This window comes from Rhinolophus hipposideros (genome assembly GCF_964194185.1).
Source record: "Rhinolophus hipposideros genome assembly, chromosome: 17".
Lineage (NCBI taxonomy): Eukaryota > Metazoa > Chordata > Mammalia > Chiroptera > Rhinolophidae > Rhinolophus > Rhinolophus hipposideros.
Window position 1 is genome coordinate 55079749 of NC_138063.1, and position 17526 is coordinate 55097274.

A 17526-nucleotide genomic window follows, 5' to 3' on the forward strand; every position below is an offset into this window, starting at 1 on the left:
CTGGGTTCTCAATTCTATTCCATTGGTCAATATGTCTGTTTTTCTGCCAATACTATGCTGTTTTGATTATTGTAGCCCTGCAGTACAAGGAAAAATCAGGGAGTGTGATACCTCCAGTGTTGTTCTTTTTTCTTAGGATTGCTTTGACTATTCGGGGTCTTTTGTGGTTCCAAACAAATCTGATGATTTTTTGGTCTATTTCTTTAAAAAATGCCATTGGGATTTTGATGGGAATTGCATTAAATCTGTATATTGCTTTAGGTAATACGGCAGTTTTAACTATGTTGATTGTTCCTATCCATGAGCACAGAATGTCTTTCCATTTTTTTGTGTCCTCTTCAGTTTCTTTTAAATGTGTCTTCAGTTTTCAGCATATAGGTCTTTCACATTTTTGGTTAAGTTTATTCCTAGATATTTTACACTTTTTGTTACAATTGCAAAAGGAATTTTTTTTTAATTTCTTTTTCTGAGATTTCGTTGTTAGTGTATAGGAATGCAATGGACTTTTGTACTTTAATTTTGTGGCCGTCAACTTTACTGTATTCATTTATTGTTTATAATAGCTTTTTGGTGGAGTCTTTAGGATTTTCTATATATTGCATCATGTCATATGCAAAGAGTGACAACTTAACATCTTCTTTACGAATTTAGATGCCTTTTATTTCTTTCTCTTGCCTGGTTGCTCTGCGAGGAATTCCAACACTATGATGAAAAGCAGAGGTGATAGGGGACAGCCCTGTCATGTTCCTGAACGTAAAGCAAAAGGCTTCAGTTTTTCACTGTTAATTAAGAGATATGGTGAGGTTTGTCATATATGGCCTTTATTATGTTAAGGTATTTTCTTTCTATACTTATTTTATTAAGTGTTTTAATCATAAATGGATGTTGTGTCTTGTCAAATGCTTTTTCTGCATCAATTGATATAATCATAATGATTTTTGTCCTTTATTTGTTTATGTGATGTATCACATTGATGGATTTGCGGATGTTGAACCATCCTTAAGCCCCTGGGATAAATCCCACTTGGTCGTGATGAATAATCTTTTTAATGCATTGTTGTATTCGATTTGCTAGAATTTTGTTTAGGATTTTTGCATGTGTATTCATCAGAGATATTGGTCTGTAGTTTTCTTTTCTTGTGTTGTCCTTACCAGGTTTTGGTATCAGGATAATGTTGGCCTCATAAAATGAGTTAGGGAGTACTGTCTCTTCTTCAATTTTTTGGAAGAGTTTGAGCAGGATTGGTATTAGATCCTCTTTGAACGTTTGGTAGAATTCACTAGTGAAGCCATCGGGTCCCAGACTTTGGCTTTTGGGAAGGTTTTGGATGACTGATTCAATTTTGTTACTGGTAGTTGGTCTGTTTAGATTTTCGAATGTTTCATTTTTCAGCTTAGGAGGGTTATATGTTTTGAAGAACTTGTCCATTTCTTCTAGGTTATTGACTTTGGTGGCACATAGTCATGTATAGTATTGTTGGATGATCCTTTGTTTTCCTGTGGCATTCGCGATAACATCCCCTCTTTCATTTCTGATTTTGTTTATTAGTATCTTTTCTCTTTTTATCTTAGTGTATCTACCTAAGGGTTTGTCCATTTTGTTAATCTTTTCAAAGAACCTGCTCTTTGTCACAATAATTTTTTCCATTGTCTTTTTGTTCTCTATTTCATTTAGTTCTGCTATGATTTTTATTATTTCTTTTCTTCTGCTGATCTTGGGTTTCATTTGTTCTTTTTCTAGTTCTTTAAGGTGTAATGTGAGGTTATTTAGTTTGGATTTTTCTTCTTTCTTGAGATAGGCCTGTAATGATATAAATTTCCCTCTTAAAATTGCTTTCGCTGAGTCCCAAAAATTTTGGTAAGATGTGTTTTCATTCTCATTTGTATCTATGTATCTTTGATCTTTGCTTGTATTTCTTCTTTGACCCGATCATTCTTTAAAAGTATGTGTTTAATCACCACGTATCTGTGTTTTTTCCTGGTTTCTTTTTGCAGTTGATATCCGACTTCAAAGCCTTGTGATCAGAGAATATGCTTGGTATGATTTCAACCATCTTAAATTTGCAGAGGCTAGTTTTATGTCCCAATACATAGTCTGTCCTTGAGAATGTTACATGTACAGTAGAAAAATCTGTATACTCTGATATTTTAGGATGAAGTGCTTTGTAAATGTCAATTATGTCCATTTCATCTAGTGTGTCATTTAGGATTGCTATTTCGTTATTTATTTTTTGTTTGGATGATCTATCCATAGCTGTAAATTAGGTGTTTAGGTCCCCTAGTATAATTGTGTTTGTTCAATTTCTCCTATTAGTTCTGTTAGTAGTTGCCTGGTATATTTTGGTGCTCCCTGATTGGGGGCATAAATATTGATGACTGTTATATCCTCTTGTTGTATAGTCCACTTTACCATTATGAAATGTCCATCTTTGTCTCTTGTTAGTTTTTTTCTGAAGTCCATTTCATCTAATGTCGGTATGGATACATCTGCTTTTCTCTGGATAGCATTTGCTTGGAGTGTCAATTCCCATGCTTTCACTTTGAGTCTATGTTTGTTCTTGTAACTGAGATGTGTCTTTTGGAGACAGCATATAGTTGGGTGTAGTTTTTTGATGCAATCTGGTACTCTGTGCCTTTCTATTCGTGAGTTCAGTCCATTTACATTTAGGGTGATTATTGATATGTGAGGATTTCCTACAATTTATCTTTGGTTTTCTTGTAAGACTGTGTCTCCATTGTTTCTTTGCCTCTTTGTTGTTGTCTATTATTTCTGTGTGGTGGTATTCAATGATTTTTCCCTCTGTTTCTTCTTTTGTTACATTATATATTATAGTTCTGGAATTTTTTTTGAGTAGTTACCCTTAAATTTATGTAAAAGAAAGTTTGATATTTAGGATATTCCATTTTCTTCAGCATGCATACTTTCTTCTTTTTTTTTTTTTACATATTCTCTTTCAAGCCTTTACTCTCCCCCTTTTTATGTTTTGGTTGCTGTAAATTGTCCCTGTTGATGGTGGTTGAATAGCCTCCTTCAGTATTTCTTGTTGTGCAGGTCGTGTGTTAGAAAATTCCCTCAACTTTTGTATGTCTGGAAAGGTCTTTATTCCTCCTTAATGTCTAAAGGATATCTTTGCTGGATATATTATTCTTGGTTCATAATTTCTCTCTTTCAATAGTTTGAATATTTGGTTCCACTCCCTCCTTGCTTTTAGAGTTTCTCCTGAAAAATTTCATGATAGTCTAATGGGCTTTCCTTTGTAGGTTATCGTCTTCTTTTTCCTGGATGCCTTGAGAATTCTTTCTTTGTCGTTGATTTTGACACCTTCAGTTCAGTGTGCGTTGGAGAAGGCCATTTGGGGTTGAGGTAATTAGGTATTCTATTTGCTTCTTGGATTGGAGGATCCAGTTCTTTTCACTAGTTTTGGAAGTTCTCATTGACTATTTGTTTGAATATATTCTCTGTTCCCTTCTCTTTTTCTTTGTCTTCCGTATGACCATTATTCTTACGTTGCTCTTTCTGATGGAGTCAGAAAGTTCTTGTAGAGTTCTTTCATTTCTTTTAATTCTCAACTCTCTTTCTTCTTTCATCCATGTCATTTCCAGGTTTCTATCTTCGAGGTCACTGATTCTTTCCTACATCTGGTGAACTCTACTTCCTTACCTGTCGATTTCATTCTTAATTTCTTCTATTGAGTTCTTAATCTCCAGAAATTCTATTTGGTTCTTTTATAAAATTTCAATCTCTTTGGTAAAAGGTTCCTTTTGTTCTTTGATTGTGTTTTTGAGTTCATTAACCTGCCTGTCTGTGCTTTCTTGCATCTCCTTGAGTTTTTTAAGAACTGCAATCTGAATTCTGTGTTATTTCAATTATATATTGCCATATCTTTAAGTTCATTCTCTGGAGACTTTTCATTTTCTTTCTGAGCTGTCTTGTTGCCGTGGTTATTCGTCAGCATTAATGAGTTATTATTTCTTCACCTAGACATCTACTGGAGTGAGTTCTGCAATGGGTTGATAGAAAGAGATCTTATTTTGTTTTCCAGTAGTTGTTTGTAGAATGTTTTATTTTCTTTCCGAATGCAGCCTTTTATTCTTTCTCACACTGTAGTGTTACGTTATCTCTGCACTATTCTGGCTTCTCACACAATGGAGGGATTCCCTGGAAGGCGGGCTTCTTGTCTGTGAACAGTTGACTGTGGTTATAGAACACTACCTTCGTGGGAGGAAGTGAAGAGCTTCTGAGGTTCCAAAGCTCTTTATGCCCCCACATTCAGAGGCTTTGTGCTTCAGCAGCTCTGTTTACTCCTGCAGGTATCCACTCAGAGAGGTGGGGACAGGGGCAGGATTGGTTGTGAGAGGTGGCTGAGAGCAATGGCAGTGACCACCAGTACAGCAATCCTTCTTCCACAGCTCCCTCCCCTTTGCCAGAACTAGTTGGGCTGCGAATCTGTGTGTGTGGACCACAGTTCTCAGAACTGCAAATGTTTTGTTCTTTTGATCTGACAGTGCTACTGTTCCGCTTATAGCATCGGGCAGGTGGGGGCGGGGCAAGCTCTGGGAGGTTAGGAAGGGGGCAGCTAGGCTCAGTGCCTAAGGCAGTGATGGCTTAAACCACCGTTTTCAGCCTTCTTCCCTCAGTCTTTTTTCCGAGGTCTTTGCTGTGAACGTCGGGTTCAGGCATGTTATATGCTGTCCCCTCAGCCCTATGGGCCATAAATGGAGCCCTAGTAATCTGAGTTTCCGTCTCCCGCAGCTGTGGCAGTTCCAGGATGCAGTGAGCTCAGAGCACTGAGCTAGGTCTGCGTCCTGCTCCCCCGCGGCCCCGTCTCTGAACTTCTCCTGTCCCTTCTCCCCTCTCGTGCAATTTGCCCACCTTTAAGTGATTTCAGTAGTGTGCCTCTTAGTCTTGCCTGTCTGCTGTGCAGGGAGTCCTTTGTGGAGTTATAGTTGTTCAATTTGTTGTAAATTCTAGAGAGATTTCCAGAGGCTCACCTCATGCCACCAATTTTATGATGTCACCATACTTTCTTTAGAACAATTTTAAGTTCACAGAAAAATTGAGTGGAAGGTACAGAGGTTCCCCATATGCCTCTACCTCCCATATGGCACAGCTCCACTGTCATCATTCCTCATTGGAGTAGTATATTCATTGCAATCAATGAACCTACAGTGACAAATGACTGTCACCCAACGTCCATAGTTTTCATTGTGGTCCACTCTTGGTTTGTATATTCTAGGGGTTTTGACAAGTGTATAATAACATGTATCTACTTTTATGGTATTTTACAGAATAGATTTACTGTCTTAAAAATCCTCTGTACTCTACTTATTTATTCTCTCCCTTCAACTCTTGGTACCACTGATTTTTCAAATGTTGTCATTGTTTTGCCTTTTCCAGAAAGTCGTGAAGCTGGAATCATATAGCATGTAGCCTCTTCAGATTGGCTTCTTTCACTTAGTAATATGCATTTAAGTGTTTCCATGTCTTTTCATGGTTTCATAGCTCATTTCTTTTTAGTGCTGAATAATATTACATTGTCTAGATGTACCATAATTTATCCATTTACTTACTGAAGGACACATAGTTGCTTCCAGTTTTTGGCCATGTTGAATAAAGCTGCTGTAAACATCCATGTGCAAGTTTTGAGTGGATGTAAGATTTTAGCTCTTTTGTACATATACCAAGGAGTGCAATTCCGGGATTGTATGGTAAGAGTATCCTTAATTTTGTAAGAAAATACAAAACTGTCTTCCAATTTGGCTGTACCATTTTGCATGCCCTCGAGCAATAAGTGAGAGTTCTTGTTGCTCCAGATCCTCACCAACATTTAGTGTTGTGAACGTTTTGGGTTTTTGCTATTCTAATAGATGTGTAATGGTATCTCATTGTTTTAATTTGCAGTTCCCTAATAACATGATGTTGAGCATCTTTTCATTTGCTTATTTTTCATCTGTGTATCTCCTTTGGTAAAGTACTCAGATCTTTTGCCCATATTTTAGTCAGGTTGTTAAGTTTTAAGAGTTCCTTGCGTATTTTGGATAACAGTTTGCTTTTAAATCAGATATGTTGTTTACAAATATTTCTCCCAGCGTATGGCTTGTTTTCTCATTCTCTTGACAGTGTCTTACACAGAGCAGAAGTTTTGAATTTTAATGAAGTCTAGCTTATCAATTATTTCTCTCATGGATTGTGACTTTGGTGTTCTATTAAAAAGTCATTGCCATACCCAAGCTTTTCTAGGTTTTCTCCCATGTTATCCTCTAGGAATTTTATATTAATAGTATCACGTTTTACATTTAGGTCTGTGGTCCAATTTTGAGTTAATTTTTGTGAAAGGTGTAAGGTCTATGTCTGCATTCATTATTTTGCATGTGGACGTTCTGTTGTTCCACCATCATTTGTTGAGAAGGCTGTTTTTTCTCCATTATATTGCCTTTATTCCTTTGCCAAAGGCTAGTTGACTATATTTATGTGTGTCTACCTAGCTCTTTAATCTGTTCCTTTGATCTATTCCTTCATCAGTATCACACTGTCTCAGTTACTGTAGTTTTATAGTAAGTCTTGAAGGCAGGCAGTGTCTGTTTCCTGACTTTGTTCTTTCCTTCAATATTGTGTTGGCTATTCTGGTTATATTGCCTCTCCATGTAAACTTTAGAATCATTTTGTTGATATCCACAAAATAACTTTCTGTGATTTTGATTGAGATTGCATTGAATCTACAGATCAATTTGGCAAGAACTGAGATCTTGACACTATTGCGTCTTCCTGTCCATGAACATAGAATATTTCTTGATTTATCCAGATCTTTGATTTCATTCATCAATTTTTGTAGTTTTCCTTATATAGGTGTTGCACACATTTTGTTAGATTTATACTGAATGTTTCATTTTTGGGGGTGGTAATCTAGTGGCATTCTTCTTAATTTCAAATTCTACTTGTGTATTGCTGGTAATAGGAAAGTGAGTGACTTTCTTGTATCCTGCAACCTTGATATAATCATTTATCAGTTTCAAGAGTTTTTGTGTCCACTTTTTGGGATTTTCTGCATAAAAAAATCATATTATCTGCAAACAGACAATTATATTTCTTCCTTCCTAATCTATGAAGTCTGATAATTAAGTTTGTGAACTCATCCTAGAAAAAGTACTACGTACCTCATTGCTGAATATTACTACAGTCGCCTTCGAAGTACTCCCCTTGGGAAGCTGTGCACTGACACCGGTGCCTAGTCCACCCTTCAAAGAAGTTTGGGAACTCTTTTTCTGGAACGGCCATTAGAGCTGTCATCTTATTACCCTTGATGTCTTGAATGTCATCAAAATGTTTTCCTTTCAATATTTTCTTTTTCTTCAGGTAAAGAAAGAAGTCATGGGGGACCATTGAGTAGGGAGGGTGTTCCAATGCAGTTATTTGTTTGCTGGCTGAAAACTCCCTCACAGACAGTGCTGTGTGAGCTGGTGCATTGTCATAATGCAAGAGCCATGAATTTTTGGCGAAAAGTTCAGGTCGTTTTTGTCTTACTTTTTCACACAGCCTTTTCAACACTTCCAAGTAGTAAACTTGGTTAACTGTTTGTTCAGTTGGTACAAATTAATGATGAATAATCCCTCTGATATCAGAAAAAGGTTAGCAACATTGTTGCAACAAGTTCCAGAACTTAATTGTCAGACCCTGTATATACCTTTTATTTCATTTTCTTGTTTTACTGCATTAGCTAGGACATCCAGTAGGCTGTTGAAAGGAGTCTAATCACTGTGTTGTTTTGTACACCTGAAACTAATTAAAAATAAAAGGAGTGATGAGAAGAAACATATGTTCTTTTGTTCCTGATTATAGCAGGAAAGTTAGTTCTCATCATTAAGTATAATGTTAGCTGTAGGTTTCGTGATGTTCTTTATGAAGTTGAAGAAGTTCTTTCTGCTCTACTCCTAGTTTGCTGAGAATGAGTTGAATTTTGCTCATGGCCTCATCTAAAAATTTTTAATTGATGAATTAAGTTCGTTTAGTTTAGATTTAAGCTGGTTAGTGATATGCTAGATAGGTTTCGTCTAAATCAGGGGTGTCCAAACTGTGGCCCGCGGGCCAACTGCGGCCCACAATCCATTTTTAATTGGCCCGCAGCAAATTCCAAAAATATGTTTAGCTTACTTAAATAGACTAGGTGAGGCAATACATACTTCACCTCGAGTGAGTGGCCCAGCTGTTTGCGTTTTTACCGCATATGGCCCTTTGTGGAAAACGTTGAAAAAAATTTGGACACCCCTGGTCTAACTTATATGTTTTCTGTTTTTATAGTTTTTCAAGTCTCTTGTTATGAGATGTTTAAAAAATTTTTATGTTACTTTTGATAATTACAATTGTTTGTGTTTTTTCTAGTAGTAACTTTTTGGGTTATAACTTCATGAAATACTTTTAATCCTCTCTTTTTTGTTAGAGAGAAGGTCCTGCAATGAGCAGTGATATTTAGCATTTGTCTTCTTCCTCACTCTTCCTCTGTCTCCTTTTATACTTGTTGTTAGTCAATTATAGTATTTTAATAGTATTTATCTGTTATTTATGGTTATATATCTATTACTTTTTTCTCATCACATTTGAGTGATGTCTTTTGATTCTCAGCCACTAGGCAATCAGTGACATTACCCTGTGAGCCACCATCTTTTACTGCTCTTTTCCACTGCCACAACTTTTGCTTTGTATCATTTTTACGTTGTCACATATCATAAAATTTATATTTGGCACATCACTTTAATCCTTATATTTGTTTTAATCTTAGTTTTATAGTTAACTGAAAACAATTGCCAGTTCTTTTGCCTTTGTTTTCCCAACTGTCTTTTGGATGTGTTCAAAACTGTTAGTCTTTATACTTGAAGAAATGCCTGGCTGGATATGAAATCTTTGGCCTATACTTTACATGCTTAAGTATTTTAAGTATTCTGAAGATTTACTTTACTGATTTATGGCATTGGCTATTACTCTGAAGAAATATAAGGACAGATTAATGCATGTACCTCTGATCAGTGACTTGATTTTCTTTCTTTTGCCCAGCTGCTCTTAGGTGTTGTTCTTTATTTTGAAAGTCCAAATTTAGTAAATCAAATATTACTAGGATATGCTTGGCTTTTGCCCATGGTGGATCAGTTCCTTGTCACTTAGGGTGCCCTCTATGTCCTTTCGTTATACAGATTTAAGCCTCCTTGTATTCAGCAGAATTGTCTTTAATACTGTCTTTAAATATTTGTTTTAAAAACTCATAGTCACAAACAATAGTTTAGTGGTTACCAGAGGGTAAGGGGGATGGGGGGAGGGAGATGAGGGTAAGGGGGATCAAATATATGGTGATGGAAGGAGAACTGACTCTGGGTGGTGAACACACAATGGGATTTATAGATGATGTAATACAGAATTATACACCTGAAATTATGTAATTTCATTAACAATTGTCACCCCGATAAATAAATTAAAAACAAAACAAAACAAAACAAAAAAAATATTTGTTTTATTAAAGATTCCATTTATGCATATGTTGACTCCCATTTGCTATTCAAAAATCTATAATCTTTCTCCCCAGTCCTTACTAAGTCTTTCTTTAGTTCAGTTTCATTTTCTTGACATTTCTAATCCCTACTCACTGCCTCTTCCTTTGTTTTCTGCAATATGTTTTCTGTCTTGTGCTCATTTCAAATTCATCTTCATTTCTGTGACTTTTTCTTCCTAAGCTTTGTTTTCTGATTTTTACCAGGTCATATTTTATTTACCTCCTCTTGTTTCTTACCATTTCTACCTTGGATTCTTATATTTGTACTTTGTGGTCTTTTTTCCCTCCCCTTTGTTTCTATCGGGGTGATTGCCTCTTAAAGTTTTAAAATTTATGGCACAACATTTGGTCATAGTTTTATCTGCCCAATGGCAACCCTCTAGGGAGTGTTCTTTGTCTCTTTGTAAGTTTTACGGTTTTACATTTTTTTAAATAGAATATCTTTTTAATTGCTTTTCCAGTTCCTTTTTTACTACTCATTGTTGAGTGAGTTGGGTTTTCCAAGATCAGCTTTTTGTAAAAGGTACTGTGATAACATGAAGCTTCCAGGGTAGCTTTCCAGGCTTCACATCCCACATCCTCCCTCCATCTCTGCTGCATCAGGGCTGTTTTCTACAAATATGGCTCATCAATGGGATTTTGTTTTCCAGCTACGAGATTTTTTTTGAGCAGTCTTATCTCTTCTGATTCTTTGAACCTGTATAGATCCTGGAGGGCTTCTGCCATAAGGTAATAGTCTACTCCTGCCATGGAATACAGCTGTGTTCTTCAGGATGTGCTCTTCACCTTCAAGTATGTTTTTGTCTGTGGTTTTTGGGATCTTTCACCCTAAGTCCTTTTATTTTTCTGTGCTTTTTTTCTTTGCTTCTTCCTATGTACTTTCTGCCCAATGTCAGCTGCTTCTGGCAGTCCTTTCAGATCATTTTGAAGTCTGTAGATTTTTATGTCTCCCAGCTGCATGGAAAATTAAGTTAGAAAATTCCATACAACTTTTTTTTATTGTCCTTTTGTGTTTGTTTGATATCCAGAAGAGAAAGAAAAAGTTCTGTTATATCTATTATATAGATAATGAATGTAGTCTCACAATGGTTAAATTACTTGATTATTGTCTTCCAGTAAAAGTCAGGGTGAAGATTCAAAACCAAGTTTAAAAACTTGCTCTCTGTCATTATACCATGGTGTTTCTTCAGGACTGGAGATACAGTCACAGCAGCATAGTTATATAGTCAAAGGAACCTTAGTCTCATTGGATATTTGTTACAGATGTAGATGCATCTAAGTAGCAAGTGATGATTTTGGAAAATTTTTGCACCTTCACTTAGTGGAACACTAGAACTTCATGATCTTCTACAGCTTCAAGTTCCCTCTCTCCCAGTCCCTCCCTTCTATTTTTCCTTTCCTTCTGTGACCCAAAAAGGAGATTATAGATAGATAAGGCTCTCTATTCTCATCTACTGTTTTTCTTGCAACTGTTCTGAATGTGATGATGTTTTATATCATCTACCATTGTTCCTTTCTATTCTTTCTTGGTTTTTCCCTTTTAGAACTGGACTCACTAAAAATCGTGTTCTCCCTTTGTTTTGTTTAAGGGACCTCTATTCAGATATTTTATAGAGTCGAGGGATAAGTGGATAAAGTCAGATTTCTTTTCTTGTCTAGTTTCACAAGTTTAGAGTGGTTGAGCTTCCTGAAACAGAGATCTGAAATCAGTAACTACTGCTGTTGACTCTGACAGGATCCTCAGCCCTGAGCATTGCAGTACTCTTCTTGAATATAGCATTGGTGGATTTGTTTGTGAATGTTTCTGAGAGTGTAAAGGTTACTTTAACACATATGTTTACACTGTAAAGATAAGGTTTTGGTGAAAATAGAATTGAACTGTGCCATGTTCTTTATTTTTGCATTTCTGCAAAGAACAGTTGAGTTTTCAGAAATTATTTGTCGTTGTTACTCTGTATAAAAAATAAGGCTTAATTGCTAACTCTTAAGATTATTGTAATATCAAACTTAGTTGTTTGTTTGTACATATGTGTCCTGTACACACATTCTGACGTGTGTGTGTGTGTGTGTGTGTGTGTGTGTGTTTAAGCTAGGTGGATTTGTGAGAGATTCAGGGTGATGAGGAGACGGGCAAGATGATGGTCTTTCAAAATGATGCTTTCCATTGACTTTGTTTCCTCTGAAGAGGGCAATGGTGAATCCAGGGGATTTTTTTTTGTGTGTGTGTGTGTGTTTCAGGGCTGGATGAAAAGAAATGTACATTCATTTTGAAGAATTTACAAAATAGTTTAAAATTTTGTGTATGTTAATTTATAATACTGGGACATATCAAAATGTTTTGGTAGGGAAGAGAGAGGCATTTGATAGAATTATTTCCCATATTTGAGGGACTACTTTTCATTGCAGCTTGAGGATAACATTCGTTGATTAAAATAATAGCTTTTCAAAAATTAATATGTTATATGATGAACATGTCACCTCTTTAAATTTGTTTTCCTTTTATATATCTATTTATGAAGCTTTGTGTCCTTTTAATATATGAAGATAAAAATTTGCATGAAAACAACTAAAACTATAGATGACCAGAGTATATACAGTACCAAAATGTAATGCTGATATTCTTTCTTTTAAGGTAACAAAACAAAACTTTTTTTTTTCTTTGTTTTTTAAATAAATTTTATTGGAGAATATTGGGGAACAGTGTGCTTCTCCAGGGCCCATCAGCTCCAAATCATTGTCCTTCAATCTAGTTGTGGAGGGCGCAGCACAGCTCTAAGTCCAGTTACCATTTTCAATCTTTAGTTTCAGGGAGCACAGCCCACTCTCCCAGGTGGGAATTGTACCAGCGACCTTGTAGTTGAGAGCTCATGGTCTAACCAACTGAGCCATTCGGCCACCCCTCCGGAAGCTCAATGGCAGCTCGTTGTCTTCAATCTAGTTGTGGAGGGCGCAGCTCACTGGCCCATGTGGGAATTGAACCAGCAACCCTGTTGTTCAGAGCTCACACTCTAACCAACTGAGCCATCTGGCTGCCCTTAATTCTTATTTTTTAATATTGTGTTTAAAAAATATATCAGAAAATTTACCATTTAACCATTTTTAATTGTGTAGTTCCCTGACAGTAAGTGCATTTACAGTATTATTCAACCATCACCACTATCCATCTCTAGAACTTTTTCTTCTTTCTAAACTGAAACACTGAGTCCCCATTTTCCCCCTCCTTCTGTCCCCTGGCAACCATGATTCCACTTTGTTTCTATGAATTTGGTTATTCTAGGTACTTCATATGGGAGAAATCTATAGTATTTGTCCTTTTGTATCTGGCTTATTTTACTTAGCAGTAAAATGGTGTTAGGGAAAGAAATGGTGTTGATGTCAGGGAAAGACTGTCTTTAAGGTTCATCCATGTTGTACCAAATGTCAGAATTGCCTTCTTTTTAAAAGCTGAATAATATTCCATTGTGTGTGTGTGTGTATCACATTTTGTTTATCCATTTATTATTTGAACGACACTTGGATTGTTTCCACCTTTGGTTACTATGAATAATGCTTCTATGAACATGGGTGTACACATACCTGTTCAAGTCTCTGCTTTCAGGAATTTTGGATATATACTCAGAGGTAAAATTGCTTGAGTATATGGTAATTCTCTGTTTAATTTTTTGAGGAACCAAACTGTTTTTCATAGCAGCTGTACTATTATTCATTCTCACCAGCAATGCACAAGCATTCCTATTTCTCCATGTCCTTGCCAACACTTATTATTTTCTGCCCTCCCATCTCCTCCCTTCCCCTTACCTTCCTTTCTCTTTCCTTCTTTTTCCTTTTCCAGCCAATCTAATGGGTATGAAGTGGTGTCTCATTGTGGTTTTGATTTACATTTTCTTAATGATTTGTGATGTTGGACATCTTTTCTTGTGTTTATTGGCTCATTTGTATATCTTCTTTGGAGAAATGTCTATTCAAGTTTTTTGCCTATGTTTTAATCAGTTTGCCTTTTTTTCTGTTTTTGAGCTGTAACTGTTCTGTATATATTAGGGCATATTATTAGATATATTTGATATATTATTTGAATTATTTTCTGCAATTCTGTAGTTTTCCTTTTTCACTCTCTTGGTAGTGTTCTTTGATGCACAAGTTTTAAATTTTGATGAAGTCCAATTTATTTATTCTCTTGTTGCCTGTGTTTTTGGTGTCACATCTAAGAAATTGTTGCCAAATTCAGTGTCATGAAACTTTCCCTATGTCTTTTTTTTTTCCTTCCGAGAGTTTTAATTAATTTTTAGATCTTACATTTAGGTTTAATCCATTTTGAGTTAATTTTTGCATATGGTGTTAGGGAAAGGTCCAACTTCATTCTTTTGCATGTGGATATTTAGTTTTCTCAACCCGGTTTTTGAAAAGACTGTCCTTTGTCCAATGAATGGTCTGGGGTCTCTATTCCACTGGACTGTATATTTGTCTTTATGCCAGTACCACACTGTTTTAATCACTGTAGCTTTATAACAAGCTTTGAAATTAGGAAATGTGAGACCTCCAACTTTATTCTTTTCCAAGATTGTTTTGGCTATTTGAGGTCCCTTGATATTTCATGATAGTCCAATTTTAGAACAGATTTTTCTGTTTCTGCAATAACATCATTGATATTTTGATAGGGCTCCCATTGAACCTGTGGACTCACTGGACAGTATTGTTATCTTAGCAATATCAAGTCTTTTATGAACATGGGATGTCTTTCCATTTGTTGGTATCTTTTTAAATTTGTTTCAGCAGTATTTTTTAGTTTTTAGCATACAGAATCTTTTTTCTACTTGATTAAGTTTATTTCTAAGTATTTTATTCTTTTTGATGCTATTTTATATGGAATTGTTTGAATTTCTTTTCTTGGTTTCTTAATTTCTCATATTGTTCATTGTTAGTGTATAAGTACACAGCTAATTTTTGTTTGTTGATTTGTATCCTGCAACTTTGCTGTTTTCATTTATTACTTCTAACCGTTTTTCTTTTTTGTGTTTGTGTGGAATCTTTAGGGTTTTCTACATAAAGGATTATGTCATTTGTGAACCAAGATAATTTTACTTCTTCTTTTCCAATTTGGATGCCTTTTATTTCTTTTTCTTGCCAAATTGCTCTGGCTAGGACTTCCAGTACCATATTGAATAGAAGTGGTGAAAGTAGGCATCCTTGTCTTGTTCTCAATATTAGAGGAAAAGCTTTCAGTCTTTCACCAATGAATATATTAGCTGTACGTTTTTCATAAATAGCCTTTATAGGGTTGTGATATTTTCCTTTTATCCCTAGTTTGTTGTGTGTTTTTAAAATCATGGTTGGGTGTTGAATTTCATCAAATGCTTTTTCTGCATCGAGATGATAGTTTTTTTTTTTTCCAATGGATAAGTTAATGTGCTGTAATGATATTTGTTTTGCGATATCAGAAGCAGCAGAGATACTGAATATAATTTGCTTAAATCATAAATACTGAGATTGAAATATGCACGTGTAAATCACAGAGAGGCTCAGAGAACGGAACGCTCTGTAAATACATGGACGTCTGTGTAAAGTGCGGGACAGCAAGTGCGGCGGGAGCCCCGGGAGCCCCTTGGCCTCAGTATTCCCACTCGTCGGACTTGAGGTCCAGGTAGCTGAGGATGTTCTGCGCCAGCCGCACCGCCTGCCTCCTGGCGGCCTTGCACTTCTCCTCCCCCTGCGGGTCCACTGCGTCCAGGGCCAGCAGCTGCTTGGTGAGCAGCTCTTCCAGCCGGATGTAGTTCTTATCAGCTCGGTTTCCATCAAGTGAGAGGACTTCCTCCTGGATCTCAGACAAGTGTCCAAGGACGGTCCAGACGGCTTTGTGTGACGGGTGCTCCTCACACACGATCAGCTTTCTTTTCTCAAGGGCTTCCTTCAGGTCAGTGTAAGTGATGAGGGTCTGTTCCTCAATCACGGCTCTCATTCTGGCTTCCCGGATGCAGGGGTTCTTTTCAAGACTCACCTCATCCAGCTGTCCAATCAAACCCTGCAATTCTGTTTTGGCGCTCAGGTACAGTTCAGAAGGATTCTGGGCTTGAAGGAGTTCGGTTTTTATTTCTCTCATTCTCTCTAGGACCTTTTCTATTTTTAAAATGGAATGATTCTGTGCTAGGTCAAACGCGTGGGTCCTGTCAGCTTCCTCTTCTAAATCCAAATACTTCAGTAATTTGTTGATGTCTTCCACAACCTCCCTTCGGTAATTGCGGATCTCGGGATGCCCGCACACGTCTAACGCGTCCAGGTCGGCGGTCAGCCCCGAGAGCACACACGATCAGTGCCTGCACGTCTCATGGCCGGTCGCGCCCAGGAGCAATGTGATGAGGGTGCCCCGGCCTTGTTCACCTCACACATCACGGAGTGAATCTGGGCTACGGAAGGGTGCACGTCCTCGGACAGCGGCAGGGATGGCTGCCTTCTCATGCCGTCCTCGACGATCTCTTGCCCGGCACAGATTTTGGTCAAAGGGTGATACCGCGCTTTGCGCAGGGAGATCTTGCCTCCCGTTTTCACGTGCGTCAGCCTCAGAGTGATACCCTGGATGCCTTCTTGGCACTCAGCAGGCGCGCAGCTGCCGCCACTGTAAGACGGCACGACCTTCTCCGTCCCAGCGCCTGGGCTTCTGAGGAAACGCTCTGCATCCCCAGCCGGCGCGGGTGGCTGGCGTTCCGCCCAGCTCCTTGCGCAGACGCTCGGGCTCCCGTGCGGCCGTCTTCCCGGCCTGCCGAGTGTCTCCTTTGCCTTCCGCATCTACAGAGTCGGTTTCCAAAAGCTGTTTTGTTAGCATCCTCTCCACGTTCTTGTAATTCTTGTCATCTGACAGACCGCTGAAGCCAATGACTTGCTGTTCCATACTTTTCACTTCCTTCTGGATTGCCTGAAGTCTGCGAATGGAAGGATGTTGGTTTCCCATACCCGTACTTTGCTTGTGTTCCGTTTCGCACGCACCGGCGGAGGGCTACGCCGCTTCGGTGTCGGCTTCCCGCGGGGAGGTGGGCGGTGGGCGACGAGCCCTTCACGGGCGCGGGGCCGGAGCGGGCATCTCCTCCACCCTCCCGGCCGGGTCTCAACGGGGCAGCCGGGGAAGGGGCCGGCGGCGGCGGCTACTGGCCCCAGCGGCCGCTCCGGGCCTCTCTGCCGGCCCCCGGCGCGCCCGCGGCCCTGACCTCACAATGGGCCGCCGGGGTGGGGGGAAGGGGGGGGGGAAGGGGGGGGACGGCCGCCCGGGGCCGTCGGGTCGGGGCCGTAGCTGCGCCTGGTCCTGCGCACCCAGAGCGGCACGGGGCGCCGGGCAGGGGCCACACCGACCCCGCGGCTGGAGGAGGCCACGCCGCCCGCGCCGCGCTCACCTGTCGAGATGATCGTTTTTTAAAAAATTTTGTTAATGTGGTATATAACATCGATTAATTTTTGTATGTTAAATTATCCTCGCATTGAAAAAATAAATCCTACTTTGTCCTATTGTGCATTCCTTTCAATATGCTGTTGAATTTGTTTTCCTATTATTTTGTTAAGTATCTTTGTATTAATGTTCATAATGGATTATTGGTCTGTAGTTTTATTTTCTTATAGTGTCTGTGTTTGGCTTTGGTATTCGTGTAACTCTGGCTTCATAGAATGAGTTCAGAAGTGTTCTCTCATCTTCAATAATTTGGAAGAGTTGACTTTTTGAAGAACTCACTCATGGTTTTATTGATTTTTCTCTAATGTTTTTCTATTCTCTGTTTCATTTATTTCTAATCTTTGTTTTCATCCTTCTAGCTTTGGGTTTAGTTTGTTTTTCTAGTTCCTTAATGTGTAAAGTTAGGTTGTTGATTTGAGATCTTTTTTAATGTAAGTGTTCATAGTTATAAAGTTTCTCTTAGCACTGTTGTGCTGCTGCATTTCATAAGTTTTGGTATGTTGTATTTTTATTTTCATTTGTCTCAAGATATTTTCCAATTTCTCTTATAATTTTTTTGACC

General features: G+C 38.1%; 1 protein-coding gene and 1 pseudogene across 2 annotated transcripts in view; one reads left to right on the top strand and one right to left on the bottom strand.

Annotated features, from left to right (window-relative positions):
* The window catches only part of LDLRAD4 (low density lipoprotein receptor class A domain containing 4), a gene marked incomplete at its 5' end in the record, with an annotated part of 627426 nt that overhangs the window by 177171 nt on the left and 432729 nt on the right, over positions 1-17526 (top strand). The window lies entirely within an intron of this gene.
* LOC308509789 (BAG family molecular chaperone regulator 5-like) lies at positions 15141-16475 on the bottom strand (annotated as a pseudogene). Its single transcript has one exon. The product of its transcript is annotated as a BAG family molecular chaperone regulator 5-like (transcript).